This window comes from Callorhinus ursinus, unplaced genomic scaffold (genome assembly GCF_003265705.2).
Source record: "Callorhinus ursinus isolate GAN/ISIS: 27379988/994484 unplaced genomic scaffold, GSC_fseal_2.0 scaffold46, whole genome shotgun sequence".
Classification (NCBI taxonomy): Eukaryota; Metazoa; Chordata; class Mammalia; order Carnivora; family Otariidae; genus Callorhinus; species Callorhinus ursinus.
Genome location: NW_027397108.1, coordinates 9,940,664 through 9,956,609, shown reverse-complemented (window position 1 = coordinate 9,956,609; position 15,946 = coordinate 9,940,664). Strand labels below are relative to the sequence as shown.

At 52.5% G+C, this 15,946-nt stretch overlaps 1 long non-coding RNA gene across 4 annotated transcripts in view; it reads right to left on the bottom strand.

Annotated features, from left to right (window-relative positions):
- LOC141370820 (uncharacterized) overlaps nucleotides 1-15,857 on the bottom strand; it is a 75,281-nt gene extending 59,424 nt beyond the window's left edge. For 3 of the 4 annotated variants that reach the window (XR_012375220.1, XR_012375218.1, XR_012375219.1), the window contains exons 1-5: nucleotides 15,289-15,857; nucleotides 14,701-14,893; nucleotides 14,000-14,067; nucleotides 11,693-11,803; nucleotides 4,130-4,223 (exon numbers count right to left, since the gene is read on the bottom strand). This is a non-coding gene — a long non-coding RNA (uncharacterized lncRNA). Of the gene's footprint in view, nucleotides 1-4,129; nucleotides 4,224-9,622; nucleotides 10,104-11,692; nucleotides 11,804-13,999; nucleotides 14,068-14,700; nucleotides 14,894-15,288 lie in introns of those variants that run through there. The other variant, XR_012375221.1, reaches the window with a different exon arrangement.
- Between the last annotated feature and the right edge of the window lie 89 nt (nucleotides 15,858-15,946).

The following is a 15,946-nucleotide window of genomic DNA, read 5'->3' as shown; positions in this document are numbered from 1 at the left end:
GAAGCTGGTACATTTCTTTTGACAATGATTCTAAAACACATCCCTATTTCAGAAACATCAAAGTGTGGGAAAATATGCAATCTGGTGAAACGGAATGATTTGGAGAAAATGTTCTCGATACATTTTTAAGTTTAAAAGAAGTGGGTTAAGCAACATCATGCCCAGTCTTAAGAAAAACTAGCACGCACCTACAGACGTACGCTGTGCTCATTCAACAGTGATTCGAGTCTATGAGACACGCGAGCCTACAAACAGGCCCGAGGGACACGTAACAAAAGCTATAGCAGTGTGCGTCTCCAGGCACCAGGGCTACGGGTGCTGTGGGTTCTCTTCCTTGACGTTTTCTGCATTTTCCGATTTTCTGATTTCACAGTCAGGTGACTAAAATCCCAGTGGTTCCTGCTTCTGCCCACTCCCCATGTGTCCGCGCTCACCTGTGCAGAACGCCCTGCAACGGGGACCCATTCAGGCCTCACAACCCCCTGTGGCAGCAGGAATCCTTGCTGTTGCCATTCTGCAGGTTGGAAAACTGAGACTCAGACAGACTGAGTAATTTTTCCGATGTGGTGGAGCCTGGTTTCAAGCTCCGGTCAGCACGATTCCAGAGCAGAAGCTCCTAACCGTTATGTGTGGACAGGAGCCTCACTGCAGGCCCTGCATCTTCATGCCACAGGGCATCTAAGGACAGTGCCATCTCCCTGCTGGCCAGGAAGGGAGGCCTTGATGTGGAGCCCAGAGAGGGTCCCTCACACGGCTACCGAAAGGCGCGGAGCTGGGGCTCGAGTCCCCCAGCCCCTTCGGTCCTGAGCCACTAACGTGTTTTGTGGCATAAAATGAGCATGATCAGGTTGAGAAAACCAAGACCCAGACCACTAGCCCAGCCCACCCAGCCCCTCTTGCAGGCGGACATAGGAAACGGATATTCCCATAGCACCACATGAGGATGCTTTGGCAAACCCCCCTGCACCCCTTTTCACGGTGTATTCTTGTCCTGCTGAAAGGAGTCTCCAGCTTCCCCAAGAGATAAACATTCCTGACATCATTTCTTCTCAGCTGGGCAGCCGAGGGAGCAGCTGGGAGCCCTCCAAGCAGGGGGGTAGGGAGCATACTCGTTTGCTGGCACTTAGCTGAGAATCTTTTCTCTAGGAGACCCCAAGAAACTGCTCCAAACAAACAAAAAGGCTGCTGGGGAAACTGGTGGCCAGGAACCCCGGGGCAGCCACTGCAGGCCTAGAGAGAAGGATAGAGTCAGCAAATTCCAGTGTCGCTGGTACTGGGCATCGCCACCAACCACGGAGCTCCCCGAGGCACCGGGCTGTGCATCCATGGCAACAACCCGAGTGGGGCAGGATGGTCCCATTGTCCAGGCGAGGGAAGCTGAGGCTCCGAGAGATGAAGGACAGCACCACGGCCAGAACGCTGCCTAAGCTCAGAACGATGCTCTCCCAACTCTGTAATGTCCCTCGGGTCTCAGACTCCTTTGGGGATGCTGTGGAAGCCATATACCCTCTGCTTAAAAAAAAATTGCGCTCAGGCTTTTCATGTAAAACATGGCAGATAAATTCAGGGAGGTCAAGCTCTCCTCCAAGGCCTTTGATAAGAATCTCTGTCAACTGTCTAAACACATTCACCTCCACCCTGTGTCCCTGGGCCAGCACGGTGGTCAGGAGAAAGGGGCAGGGGTAAGGATGTTCGTCTCCACCTGCTACCATAGCCTTGGAGGGGAGAAGGACCCAGAACTGTGTTTTCCCTGTAGCGGCCCTGTGCTCATAGGACCAGGACTCTGTGCACAGTGGGAGAGCCAGGTCTGGCCCCCCCTCCAACATTTCTGGCTATCAGGAGCTCCAGTCTCACCCCCATTTCTAAACTTGTAAGAGTCATGTCAGACTTCGGACCTCCAGAATGGGGAAACAGATATGTGTGCTGTCTTAAGCTCCGGAGTTTGTGGGCATTTATTACAGCCACCACAGGAAGCCAAGGCACCCCCTGAGAAACAAACCTTTGGGGCTGCTCTCCCGGTTTCCCCGCACAGAGCAAGCAGGCCCACAGACCTGGAAGCCAGTCCCCATAGGAAAATTTAAGCTCTCCTTTCGAAGAACACCAAGATGTCAAGTGACCCCTAGGAGATCGGTCTGCTTTATCTGAACCCGCCGTGGCCACCCCCCAATCGCTGTGAGAAAGCGTCACTGATCATAGGCGCCAGCCACTTGCAGGCTGCTGTACTCATGGTCCCTGAGCCACACAGCAGCCCATTACGCAGATAGTAAAAGTGAGGTGCAGGGAGACTGAGTGGCGTGCCCAGGGCCACGCAGCCACAGACCCAGGTTCCCCAGGCTCTGGGCTCTTCCAGCTCGCTCTCATTTCCAACACAGCCAACTGTGAATGAACGCAGACATGATGAAGAGGGTGCTGGTATGGTCACCGCAGGGCGGAGGCGGGGCACAGGCAATGCCGCGTGCATACCCACAGGGGCGCGGCGCCTCAGTTATCTGTGGCAATGGGCCAGTGACAGTGAGATAATCCAGGGGTGCTCCTGCCTCACCAGAGACAGCCCCTCAAACCTCCCAGAGGAGCTGATGGGGGACACGGAACCAACAAGTCCCTTCCCTCACTCCGGAGAACCAGCCCCGGGGTGGATGGGAAAGCAGAAAGTGTCCCGAGAGGCCACAGAGTCCATCCCCGCTGGTAAAGAGATGAACCAGGCAGACTTGGCCTCAGACAATGCTGGAAGGTGCCCAGGGGGTCATCTGGGCTAGCTGTATCTGCCCAGCTGTGAAATGACTGATTACAGAGCACAGACATGATCAAAAGCTGGCTCTAATGGAGTATGGTGGCCCCCGCGATGATGATAAAGGGTGACAACAGCCCAGTCATGATATGAGCCCCACTCCACCCACACCTCATATTGCACGGCCACGCAGCCTCGTGGAGACAGAGCTGGGGTCAGACAGATCCAAGTTAGAAATCTGGCACGATGGTATACCACAGCTGACTTCCTGAGCCTCACGGTCCTCCTCCGCAAATAGAACCCTCATTTTGTTCTGGCTTCCACACTCTGCACATCCAGGACTTCAGGACAGGCAGATGGCATATCCTGATGGCTCAAGGGCCATCACGATGGCTCTAGTCCTCTTGTCTGCTGTGACTTTCAACACAGATATGTGACACAACCTAGCCAATGAGCAGAGCGGCTTCAGTGAAAGATTTTTTTTCCCTTAAAATTGATACACAAAGCAAGATAATCTTTCTCCTTCTGTTGGAAGCTGTGTGTGATGCCTGGAACAGCTGCAGCCACTTGTGAGGTCAAGGCTGACACCCAGAGGATGGCACAATGTATGAACAGAAGGAGGCTGGGTCCTCAATGGTGTCTGTGAGCCAGGGCATTAACCAACTCTAGAGCCTTCCTGTCTCAGGACTTTTTGGCTTTTTGAGCTGCTAGTTAGCAGGTTACATGGATAACATCACATGCTAATGTCAGAAGCATGGATGGATAGTGAATAGGATGTATTACTGTCAAATGTTATCATACATTTAATACAGAAAAACGTGGCCAAACATAGGTGATCAAAAATATGAAGATGTTGTGAATCATACCAACCATCTTCTACATTAGCAATCAGCTCCCAAAGGTAGGTTGATAAGTAGATTGGCTGGGTGATCCCCAATGGCCCCTTTGCCTCTTTTCTCATCTGCTAATTAAGTTAACCTCACATGACCACCAAATTCTCTTCCAGATCAAGTCTTGCCCGTCCTGGGATTCGCACTATGTTATAAGGAAATATTAACAACATTTTGGAAAAAAATTCCACTCTGCAAGCACGAGGGGAGAAACATAATTACACATAACAAATCATCTCTGATAGACAAGATACTGTACTAGTTGGAGAAATTAGCATGGTACCACAATCTTTACAAAAGAAAAGGGAGAGCTTTGGAAGAAGCACTGCAAAAACTTATTTGGCAAGTCAGAACCACCATCAGCAAACATTTAATAAGCGCCTACTGTATACAAGGTGTCCATCTAGAGCTGGAAACCCAAAGTGACAAACATGTATCGGACCTAGTCTCTGTTCTCGGGGAGCATAGAATTTAGTTAAGGCTCTAATAGATGTGTGTCAACAAGACTGACCTTCCCTTGGGATGCGCTGGCATGGCCTTCCCGCATTTCACAGCCAGGGATGGTTCTGATGGTTCCGTACCAGTGTTTTTGTGGCACGCTGTCCCTGCGTGAAAGAGAGTGAGTCTCAGCACCAAGGAGCCAATGCATGAAAAGAATCACACGTATGGCATGCGGACCAGTGGTTTAAAAAAACGTCAGCTATAGAAACAACTCTTCCAACAAAATCTGAAGCTGACGTCAAACACACATGACCTATGCAAGCATGCAAACACACATATGTATCCGGGCCGCTGTGGTTAACACGTGAGGGCAAGACCTCCACTCGGTCAGGAAACCTATAACGTGATTAGGGTCACAGAGTGGCCAGGACATGGGATCTATCCTAGCCGGCTGTGTGCAGAGGGAACACAGCCTCTTTATCTGTGAAAAGAGAGCCGAGGGACACGATGCAGAGCACCGAGCCTCTGGCAGGTCCCCAGAAGGGCTGTGAGCTCCGTGACACCGGGGTCACCTGAGCCATGTGGAAGAAACACTTCACGATGACCTTCCTCATTATTCAGCCTCCATCTGCGCCATTCTGGAGGGGACGGGGCAGCGGGACTGGGGGCCGGGAAACCTTTGTGCAGGCCCTGCTCTGCCAACACCCGCTCTCCTTCCCCAAGGCCTGATCGCCTCCCTTGCCAGGTGAGGATAATGATCTATTGATTTCCAAGGCATGTCACAGGGTTAAATGAGGCATGAAAGTGCTTTGTCCCCTGGCATTTCTGCCTTTCCTGCTTTTGGTGCCAAAACCTTTAGCTTGGCCGGGCTCGGCAGGAGACACAGTGAGCTCCCAGCCTTGAGGCTTAGCACTGTCACTTGCTAGCTGTCTGTCCTTTAAAAGTGACCTGAGACTCTGTGCTCTGTGCACCGAACCCACTGGATAAATGATGGCAAGTATGATAACATCCTGTTATTTTTGTTCTGTGACACAGAAATGACTTGGGCCAACACACACACACACACACACACACACACAAACACAGTCAGGGGGACTCATTCGGCATCAAGAACTCATTCAGAGGCCAGGTGATGTGGAAGACTTCTCACCCTGGCCCTGTTTGCACTGTTTACAGCACCAAGCCTGTTGTGGGACCCCTACCTTCATCAGAACACAGGAAGATGCTTCTAGAGATGCCACCAGCCACCATTTCTTGAGCACCTGCTAAGCAGTATCTCATCTCATTCCCCAGCCACCTTTTGAAGTAGATACTTTTACCTCCATTTTGCAGAGAAAGGGGGACACGGGAGAGGAGGCGAAATGCAAGCTGGGGGTGAGAGCCAGGATTAGAATCCGCTCCCTCTGACTTCTGCAGCTCCTGCCCTTAACCTCTCTGGTCCACCAGAGGGGAGATGGGCTCGGGAAGGCTTCTGTGGGCAAACCATGGTATTGGCTAGGAATGCATTCAGCAGCACATCGCAGAGAGCCCGACTAACTTGAGCAAATGTGGGTTTATTTTTCAAAAAGGAGCTTGGTGGAACAGCTGGGTGGTGCCAGGCACGAAGTCTGGGCTGAGTGTCCCTCCTGTTCATCATCACAAGGTGACAAGATGGTAGCCGTGGCCCTCCAACGCGTGGCTGCACTGTGTTCAAGAGAGCTCTGGTGGGCAGGGTGAAGAGCTTTGCCTGACACAGTTCCCCTTCTGGTAGAAAAGCAGTTTCCCAGAAACCCCTTGTCAGGCTTTTACTTGAGTCTTATTGGCCAGAACTGGATCACAAGTTTACTCCTGGATACAAGGGAAGCTGGGCATCTAGAAGTTTTGTTTTCCAACCTTCGTAGCCAGAGACGGTGAGAGAGAACAACCGGGAATGGCTTTCTGGTCGTTCACCAGCCCTGTTGAATACCTACCAAGTGGCTGTCCCCACCCTTGTCTTGGAGACTAGATGGGTGCCCTGGGGCTGTCATTACAAAACACCACATTTAGGGAGTGGGGTGGGGGGTTGCTTAGAACAGCAGAAATCTGTTCTCTCTCAGCCGTGGAGGCCACAAGCCCAGAGTCAAGGGGGAACAGGACCTCTCTCCCTCTATGGGAGCTCCTTCCTGCCTCTTCCAGCTCCCAGGGGCTTCTCATGTCCCTCTGTCTCTGCCTCTGTCCTCACATGACCTCTCCCCTGTGTGTCTCCTCTTCTAGAAGGATACTAGTCCTTGGATTAGGACCTACCCTCATGACCTCATTTCACCCTGATTACATCTGCAAAGACATTATTTCCAAACAAAGTCACATTCACAGGTACTGGGGGTTAGGACTCCAAGACATCCTTTTTGGGGGACACAACCCCTAAGAGAGACCGTGTCAGCCTTCTGTCTTTGGGAGGGAATGTAAAGGACCACACCCGTTCCCTTCAGAGGCACAAAGACGTCTTCTTACAAGATCAGACCCCACCCCCCCACCCCTGCTCCTACGGCCTCGGGTCAGCCTTGCCTGAGTAAGGGGTTTCAGATCCCCCTTTCTTCCTCACACCCCCTTTCCACCAGAGGCCCTCCAGAGTCCTCTGCTGCAGGGGCTCATCTCTCCTCCTCCCACCTGAGGGTTTTCTTGGACACATGAGTCCTAAAGCCCGTCAGAGACAAAATGGTTTTCAAACCCCTGAACGAACCACTCTGCTCGACAGGGCCTTACCTCCCACCTGAAACCTGGCACGTGCCGTCCACGTGGCCCCTCAAAGTTCAGGGCTCCTGGGGTTACCTTTCCAGGGAGGGCTCAGCCCCTGCCCTGGCCCAGCACTGGTTACCTGTCCCCAGGTGACATGCCTGCGCAGCCAGAGCTGCGTGAACCCCTTCTCCAGTTCTCACCTTTGTGACGGGATGAGGAAATTGCTCTTGGAGGAACAGCCCTGGGGCATGCAGCTTCTCAACACGGGGCTGGGGTGAGGTGCAAGAAGCATTACACCGGAGAATCCTAACCCTAACTGCTAGCAGAATCCTAACCCTAACTGCTAGCGCTTATTGAGCACCTGCCACAAGCCTAGTGGTTCACGCCTACCACCTCCCAGTCGATGGGGCAGGAGCTCCTGGGAGCTGGGAAGTGACTTGCCCCCAAGCTAGGTGCACCTAGAGCAAAAAACTTTGCTGCTTGCTTCTTTTGGTAGGGGGGCAGGATGTAATTTTCTGGGCTGTTTCCCTGAAGAGGGAATTTATTATGTTAAAGGACTTTAGCATGATTCCTCCTGGTCCTAAAAACCTATAAAACATCAGGACAAAATGTGGTTAGACCCACTCGGCTCCCTCGTCTTCAGTAACTGCTCAAGCACAAGAAGAGGGGATGTGTGTCTGATTTCCATCAGCCTCTGAAGCCACCGAGGACACCCCACGCTGAGTTCATGTGGTGCCTCTATGTCTTTGCAGGGGCCAGAGGTTCTCATGGGCGAGTGGCTGAACGCACGCAGGGGCTGGGGGAGGCAGAATGTGGGCTTGTCCGATCCCACACCTTCATCCCCGAGATCATTCTCAGCATCCTCACCCCCAGACCTTCGCCAGGAGCAGAGGTATGTTAATTTGTGCGACCACAGAACCCACAAACTCGAGAGGCCTGAAAGAGCACCCATGTATCATCTAGCAGCTGCACATGCCAGAAATTGGAATAGACTCATCTAGGATCTCTGCGCAGGGTCTCCTGGGCAGAAATCAAGGTGTTTGTGGCTGGGTCCTTGCCAGTGGGAGAATCTGCTTACAGGCACAGGCAGGTTGTGGCAATCCACTTCCTGGAGGCTGTAGGTCTGAGGACCCCTGTCTTTGCTGGCTGTTGGTCAGGCCCACCCTTTGCTTCCTTCCCACATGGCCTGGTCTGTTTTATAAGCAGCAATGACATCTCCTGTGCCTCCTGACCCTTCTAACATCGCTGACACCGCATCTAAATATCCAGTCTCCGGGGCTGGGGGAGGATACATTTCTGTGGCTTTAAGCCACGAAGTTTGCGATAATTTATCTATGGCAGCCCTAGGAAACTAATATACCCACTGTGTGTGCGCGTTATTTATTTATATATTTATTTATTAATGTTTTGTTTCTTTATTAGAGAGCGAGCACAAGCAGGGGGAGCGGCAGGGAGAGGCAGAGGGAGAAGCAGACTCCCTGCCGAGCAGGGAGCCCAACGTGGGGCTTGACCCCAGGACCCTGGGATTAGGACCTGAGCCAAAGGCAGACGCTTAACCTACTGAGCCACCCAGGCGCCCTAGTGTGTGCGTGTTTTTTTTGTTTTTGTATTTTTTTAAGATTTCATTTCTTTATTTGACAGAGAGAGACACAGTGAGAGAGGGAACACAAGCGGGGGGAGTGGGAGAGGGAGAAGCAGGCTTCCCGCCCGCCGAGCAGGGAGCCCGATGCGGGGCTCGATCCCAGGACCCTGGGACCATGACCTGAGCCGAAGGCGGACGCTTAACGACTGAGCCACCCAGGCATGCCTGTGTGTGTGTTTTTTTAATGTAATCCTGACTGGCTACAACCCTCACCCTATTTTATTATTCCATCCATCTTCAGTCACTTACTTTTTGCCGGCCTCTTTAAAGCATTTTAATTTGCAACCCCTGGTGTAATTAAATATAACACTGGGTTTCAAAAGCAAATACCTCATATTACACATAAGAATAAACTCCAGAGGCGCCTGGGTGGCTCAGTCTGTTAAGCATCCCACTCTTGATTTCAGCTCAGATCATGGTTTCAGGGTCATGAGGTCAAGCCCTGCATTGGGCTCTGTGCTGAGCATGAGGCCTGCTTAAGATTCTCCCTCTCCCTCTGCCCCTCCCCTCCTGCTTGTGCATGCACACACACGCACTCTCTCTAAAATAAATAAATAATAAACTCCAAATGGGTCAGGGATCTAAAAATGAAAAAAATGAAACCATATACATAATATAAGAAAACCCGTAAACCCATAAATTTCTTTACAACCTGGTTGTAGGGAATGGTTTTTCTAACCACAACTAAAAATCCAGATGTAATAAGCGATCATAAAAATAAACTTTTTCAAGGTAAAAACACCATAAGTGAAGTCAAAGGCAACTGACAAACTGGGACAGAATATTTTCAACATAAATCACAGATAAAGGGCTATTAACTCTAATACAAAGAACTCTTAAAAAATTGATGGAGGGGTGCCTGGGTGGCTCAGTGTGTTAAGTATCCAACACTTGGTTTCCGTGCATGGGTTGTGGGATAGAGCCCCATGTTGGGCTCCTTACTCAGCTTGAAAGAGTCTCTCCCTCTGCCTCTCTCCCCGCTCATGCCGCCCTCCTCCAACTCTCTAAAAATAAAAAAAATCTATCTTTAAATAAAATAAATAAATAAAAAATGATGGAAACAAGGACGCAAAACCTGATAGAAAAATGGGCAAAAAACATGAACAGGCAACTCATTAAAAAAAAAAAAAGATACAAAAATGGCATCCACATCTGGTTCTCCAACCCTACCAAAAACTCTGAGTCCCCTGTTGTAACTTAATAAACCTGTTTCTGCTCAAACCACACATAGTAGACTCTGCTGTTTGCAGTTTATTTCATAAGCACAGGCTGTTTCCAGATATCAATCCACCTCAAAGCACAAAGACTTCCCAGCCTACAGTGTCTCCAAAAATTACTTATACAGACTGTGGAGACAGCTGCATGAAAGAGGAGTTCATGGATATATTTTCAAGCAATCACAGTTTTATCACAACAGGAGCACTGCCTTCTGGGGTGAGCACCTTGAAGGAGGGAGTGTTACTGGGTTTGGTGAGCGCTGGTGTGTTTGCTTAAAAAGAATCCTCCCATCTTTTAGAGTTACACCTTATCACCCAGACATATGTTATCTGCCTTTGGAATGTATTTTTCACCCAGATTTGAGTCTGGGTGTGTCCTGTGTCTTGAGCCGTCACGCCAGGGGGTGCAGCCTTGACTGGGATGGCCCTGGGAAGCAGTCCAGTTCCTCCACGTTAGCTCTGCTTGTGCTTCTCAGAAACACCCAGGGGATCTAGAGGAGGCAGATCGGGTTTCAGCCTGGTGCAAGGTCCAGGGTAAGCAGAACTGCCTTCCGAAACTCAATCAGCAAAGCATAGAAACAACCTGAATGTCCAGCAATAGGGGATTAGTAGAAAATATCGTGGCATATCCAAACAGGATTCTGGGCTGCCCTTGAAAACCAGGAATTACAAAAGAGTCCGTGACATGGGAAGACATCTGCGATATGTTGTTAAATGGAAAAAAGAGATCGCAAAATGTGGAGAAGAGCCCTATTTTTATGGAGGATACCACTTCTGTAAAAATAGGTGTACATATAAATACGTGTGAGCATCTAGGAGGATGTGTTTTAAAATGTTAATGTTGTTACGACTAAGAAGTGAGATTATGTGTGACTTTTACGTCGTCTTTTAGTGAGATATAACCTCTGTACAAGGAGTATGTATTACCCCATAGTCAGGCAAAAGAACACTAATATATATGTATATGCATATCACTACTTCTGTATGTATAAAACCCCTAATTTATTTGCTTTAAAATAATCCATTAGAAAAATGTGCGTCTGCCAGGGTGGGGTGGGGGTAATAGATGAGCCATTACCGTGGAAGCTGGGCGACAGGGACACAGGGAATCACCATACCATACCAGTCAAATGACTTTTGGGTATGCTTGAGAATTTCCATAGTAGAAAGATAAGCAAAACACACAAAACCAAAAGCAGCACTGAGGGGTGCCTGGGTGGCTCAGTCGTTAACGTCTGCTTTTGGCTCAGGTCATGATCCCAGAGTCCTGGGATCGAGCCCCGCATTGGGCTCCCTGCTCGGTGGGAAGCCTGCTTCTCCCTTGCCCACTCCCCCTGCTTGTGTTCCTGCTCTCACTCTCTCTCTCTGTCAAATAAATAAATATAAAAAAAAAACAAAACAAAACCCCAAAGCAGCAGTGAATTAATTGTTGGCTTTCAGAGATATAACTGTGGTGTGAGAAAGGCAGAAATGTGAAAAATGAACAAACATTCAGAAGAAATAAGGCTCAGGACTTAACGAGAACCCATGAACCACTGAGGGTGTGACCTCTTTAAGCCTCAGCTTCCCTGGCTGTATAACAGGGAGGATCCTTGTCTACTGGCAGGCCTGTGATATGGACGTAAGTGATTATTTTCGTGGTTGCTCTTGGTCCAGAGAAGGAGGCCAGATGCCTGAAAGCAAAACCTCCACCGCCCAAAGCAGTTTTCAAATGTCGGTGTGCATTGGGGTCACCCGAGTGCTAGCATAAAGCAGAATCCAAGACCCCAGCCCCTGGGAGTCTGACTCCACACCTGGGGTCAGGCTTAGGAAATGTCCATCTTAAATAAGAGCCCAGACAATTCTCTGCTGTGGAAATGCCGCACCTAGCCAAAGGCCAAAGACACCCAGGAAAGCAGGTCTGCCCTGAAGGAAAACGTGCAGCACTGCAGAAATGGCGCCGGGCACCATGGGGACATTTGCCCATTTACGACTCCAGGTGGACTCGGTCAGCAAAGTCCAGGCTGGGAAAAACTGGCATATGCAACAAATACGACCAGAGTCTCTGGTTTGCAGAAATAATGAATAAATGACATGTCACCTTTGTACTTTCCTCCGGGAGGGACAGAGTCTGGGCCACTGATTTATGTCAGGACGTGGTTCCAACATGCACAAGCTGCACGGCCCTGGGCTCATGGTGACCGGTCCACATCTGTAAAATGGAACAACAGCAGTAGCTCTCAGAACCAGGCACACAGAGTTGTGGCAATCACACAAGGTGATCAGGAGCTGTGGCACCAAGCAAGGATCCCGTCGATAAGAGTAGGGACACACTTCTTAAGGCCTGCTTGTAAGGGGTTTTGGGTCCCCTTGTTTTCTGTCTCAGAAAGACGGGGCCTTGGACAAAGGAAAAACGAAACTCAGTAGGTATCTCCAACTAGACACATGCACACCCCTCAACGAACCCTCAGGGAAAGGTAAGTGGGGGGTTCCCGGCATAGTGCCTGTGTGTGCACCTGCGCCCTGACTGCTCGAGGAGCTCTTGTCTTAACCAGACTCTCAACCTTAGCCTTCTGTTTTCATTTTCCTATCCCAACGTGGCCTCTAGGCTCCTCCTCTAGGGTTGGGTTGTAAACGAGAAGGGAGAAGTGGGGCGACAGGGCCAGAGTGGGGTGTGGGCATTGGACTTGGGAGTCCAGGTGGCCGAGCTCTGGCCTCAGCCCTGGCCCTGCCACCGCAGCAAAGTTACCAGTATCGCTACTCCAGACACAGGAAGTCATCCAGGCATACCACGTCTTCATTACAAAAGTGTTTCTTTAGGGCATTTGGGGTGAACTCCCAGTCTTTCCCTCGCTCTCTTTCTCAAAAATAGTATTAATTTATACTCCGTTCCAGCTCTATGGAAAACGTAGACAGACATACTGTTCTGCCCTAGACCTACGCCATGAGCTCCCAAGGGCAGGGCCCACAGCACCATCGGCGCCTGGCCTGTTAGGCGCGTGGCAGGTATGTTCACTCCTGGGAGTGAACTTGCTGTCCCATTTGGTGTCTCACCAGGCATCTCTCCGTCTGAACACATGGCCTGCTTCCCTTTTACCTGCAACCCCTTTGATCGTGTGGAGGAAGGCCCCACCATCTGACTTACCCTGCGCCCCACCACCCGAGCCTCCTCCCATGGATCCTCAGGCCCTCCACTTTGTAGGCGGTGGAGAAATGTTCAAATCCCACTTGAAGCCAGGGATCACCTTTTGCAGAGAGAGGGAACAGGACCAGCTCCAGATAGCCCAGAGCTGGAGGCTGTTTTAGGGAAGGAGCCCTAGGTGGGAGGGAGAACAGCAGCTGGCTAAGAGAACCACAGCCTCATGGCCAGGCCTGAGGGACAATGTTGGGAGGGACTGGCAGGTCATCGTCCACTCTCCCCTCCAGGAGGATCCTGGCTGCGTCCCGGGAAAGGGAACAGTATGCGAAGAGAAAGCTCCCGCAGATGGGTGGCCATCTGCTTTGGAGACGGGAGTCCAGGCCGTCTGTGCCTTAAAGTGGACGAGCTGGGTCTCATTCCTCTTGGAGGCCCCCAAGTCCTTAGTGGGGTCTGGTCCTGCAGGGCAGTGATTCACTATCCGCGGAGCTGAATTAAATTGCGCTGGGGTGAGGGGAAATCACAATGTAAGAGCGTCCAGGGGCAGCCATGACAAATGACCGCACACCGGGGGCTTCACGTGACAGAAATATTCTTCTGCAGTCATGTCCAAAGGCAAGAGGTCGCAGGGCTGCGCTCCCTCCACAGGCTCTAGGAGAGGGTCCTTTCTACCTCTTTCAGCTCCTGGTGGCTCCAGGCATGCCCTGGCTCCAAACCTCTGCCTCTGTTTTCAATGGCGTCCCCCATCCCCCGAGTCTCTGCTTCTTCTTTCCTGTTAACAAGGGATGCTCTCACTTTGATTCTTACCTAAAGTATATCTGCAAAGACCCTATTTCCAAAAAAACTCACATCCTGAGGTTCTGGGTGGACATGACCTTTTGGGGGACACCACCATTCAGGCCAGTACACACATTCCATTGCAAATAGCACAGCAAAAAGTGGCAAGAAGGCAGTCAAGAGCTGGGAGGCCTTGATCCTGGTACTTATGGCTCCGTTGTCCCAGCTGTCTGGGCCCTGTTAGCACCCCTGACCTCCACTGCCAGCTGGGAGTGGGGTCCTGGCTTCCTTTTACACGTGCAGGCTTGAGTGAGTGGCCAAGGCCACAGAGCTGGCTGGACCTGGGACTGGAACACAGGTAGCTTGACACCATCACTTGGGGGCTTCACAGCCTGGCTGGGCTGGATTGGAGGAACCCTCAGTGCTGGAGGGCCCTGAGATCTTTCTGCTCTGAGGAACCTAATTAACCAAGAGAAGGCAAAGGTGTTGACTCACCTTAATTTTCACATTGCTTTACTTCCACATATCATAAATTTTGGAATGTGGCTACTTTCCTGAAATCACTTGAAAAGGTGAGGTCAAAGAGAACAAGGATTAATTTAATTATTTATAGAAATTAGTCTGTAATGGGGAAATGAGGTAGGGAGACCCCATGGAGCCAGACTTTCCCCTGCTGCCTATGCAGATTTTACACTGCCTAGGATTGTCACCCAGATGCTGGGATGTCTGGGAGTGTCACCTGGTTGTCGGGATGTCTGGGGCTGTCACCTGGATGCCAGGATGTCTAGGACTGCCTCCCGGTTGCTGGGATGTATGGGAGTTTCACCCAGTTGCTGGGATGTCTGGGACTGTAGACCAGACGCTGGGATGTCCGCGACTGTCACCCGGTTGCCGGGGTGTCTGGGGCTGTCACCTGGATGCCGGGATGTCTGGGAGTGTCACCCAATTGCTGGGATGTCTGGGACGGTCACCTAAATGCCAGGATGTCTGGGACTGTCACCTGGTTCCTGAAATGTCTGGGAGTGTCACCTGGTTGCTGGGATGTCTGGGACTGTCACCTGGATGCTTTCTCCTTTCACTGGCCAAGAGCCCCAGAGTAGCTCTGGGAAATTTTACCCAAGGAGTGGAGAGGGGTCAAGGAGTGGGAAGCATATTTTCCTTTTCTCCCTCATGTGACTCTACAAAATCTGTCTAACCTTGAAGTCCCAAGGCTGGAGAAGGTCTTGTTAGAAAGTTTACAGCACCTCGGACCTGTCCCGAAGAAATCCGCGCCTGGGTCCAGTCCTTCCTCTCGTGCACTGCTGAGAACCAGGGTGTGAGCTCCGCAAGGCAGCGAGGGCAGGGCAGTGCGCACCCCTGGCCCCGGGCCTCGGAACCTGGCACACACAGCTGCGGAACCAATGAACCCGCACATGAGTCACAAGACACCCGCAGCCGAGACCTAGCGGCAGGGCGGGGAGAATGGGTGACTGCTCCGGAGGGCGGCGGTTTCCACACCCCGGGCCTGCAACTGTAGCATGTCCAGGGGATGGGGCACACCGGCCTCGGCTCAGCCTGCAGCCTGGCGCCACACACAGGCCGGGGCAGGCGGGCGCATTTGCGCTCTCTCCGCTCCCCGCTCGCGGACACGAGCCTGGCTTAACAATGGCTCCATCCGGGCGAGGGCTGCCGAGAACGGGGTTCCCTGCTCACCCCAAGGCGGGCGGGTCGGCTCGCACGGGCGGGCGCCGGCCCTCTGTAAGCTCACGACCTTCTCGCGAGCCCCCCGGGGCGGTAAGAATTACCCTCAGGTTCCGCGGAGGCGCCCAGGGCTCAGAGAGGCCAAGAGACTCGGCCAAGGTCACACAGCTTCGCTGACGGAGCACCGGGTCGCGCGGCTCGGGTCTCCGGAGCCCCGCTCCAGCAGCTTTCCGGAGACACTCGCCGCCTCCCTACGGTGACGCCCGGGAGTCACACGGGAAGGCCGGATGCCCGACTTTCACCTCAAACAATGCTCGGCGCAAATCTGCGGGAACAAAAGCGAGCGGGAATCCGCCCCGGGTTTTCCGCCGCTCCGGCCCCGCGGGCCGCCGAGGGGCGGGACGGGGCGGCTCCGACGTGATCGACAGCCCCGGGGGGGCGTGGCCGCAGCGGGGGCGAATGGGATTGGGGACTCGGAACAATCACGGGCCGAGAAGGGGCCGCCGGAGCCAATCGGCGATGGGGGCGGGCCTGGCCGGCACTGCTGTCGCGAGAGGCGGCCACCCCGCCCACTTGCGCCTCGTCCCGGCGCCCGTCAGCAGCGAACGCGGCCGCGCTCGGCCCGGATCCGTCCGCGGCGCGGGGAGAGGCCGCAGCGCGAGCCCGCGCGAGTGCCGGCACAGATCCCTCCGCCGCCGCTGCCGCTGCCGCCGCCGCCGCCGCCGCCGCCGCCGCGCCGCCCGCCGCGCCCGCCAGTCCCTG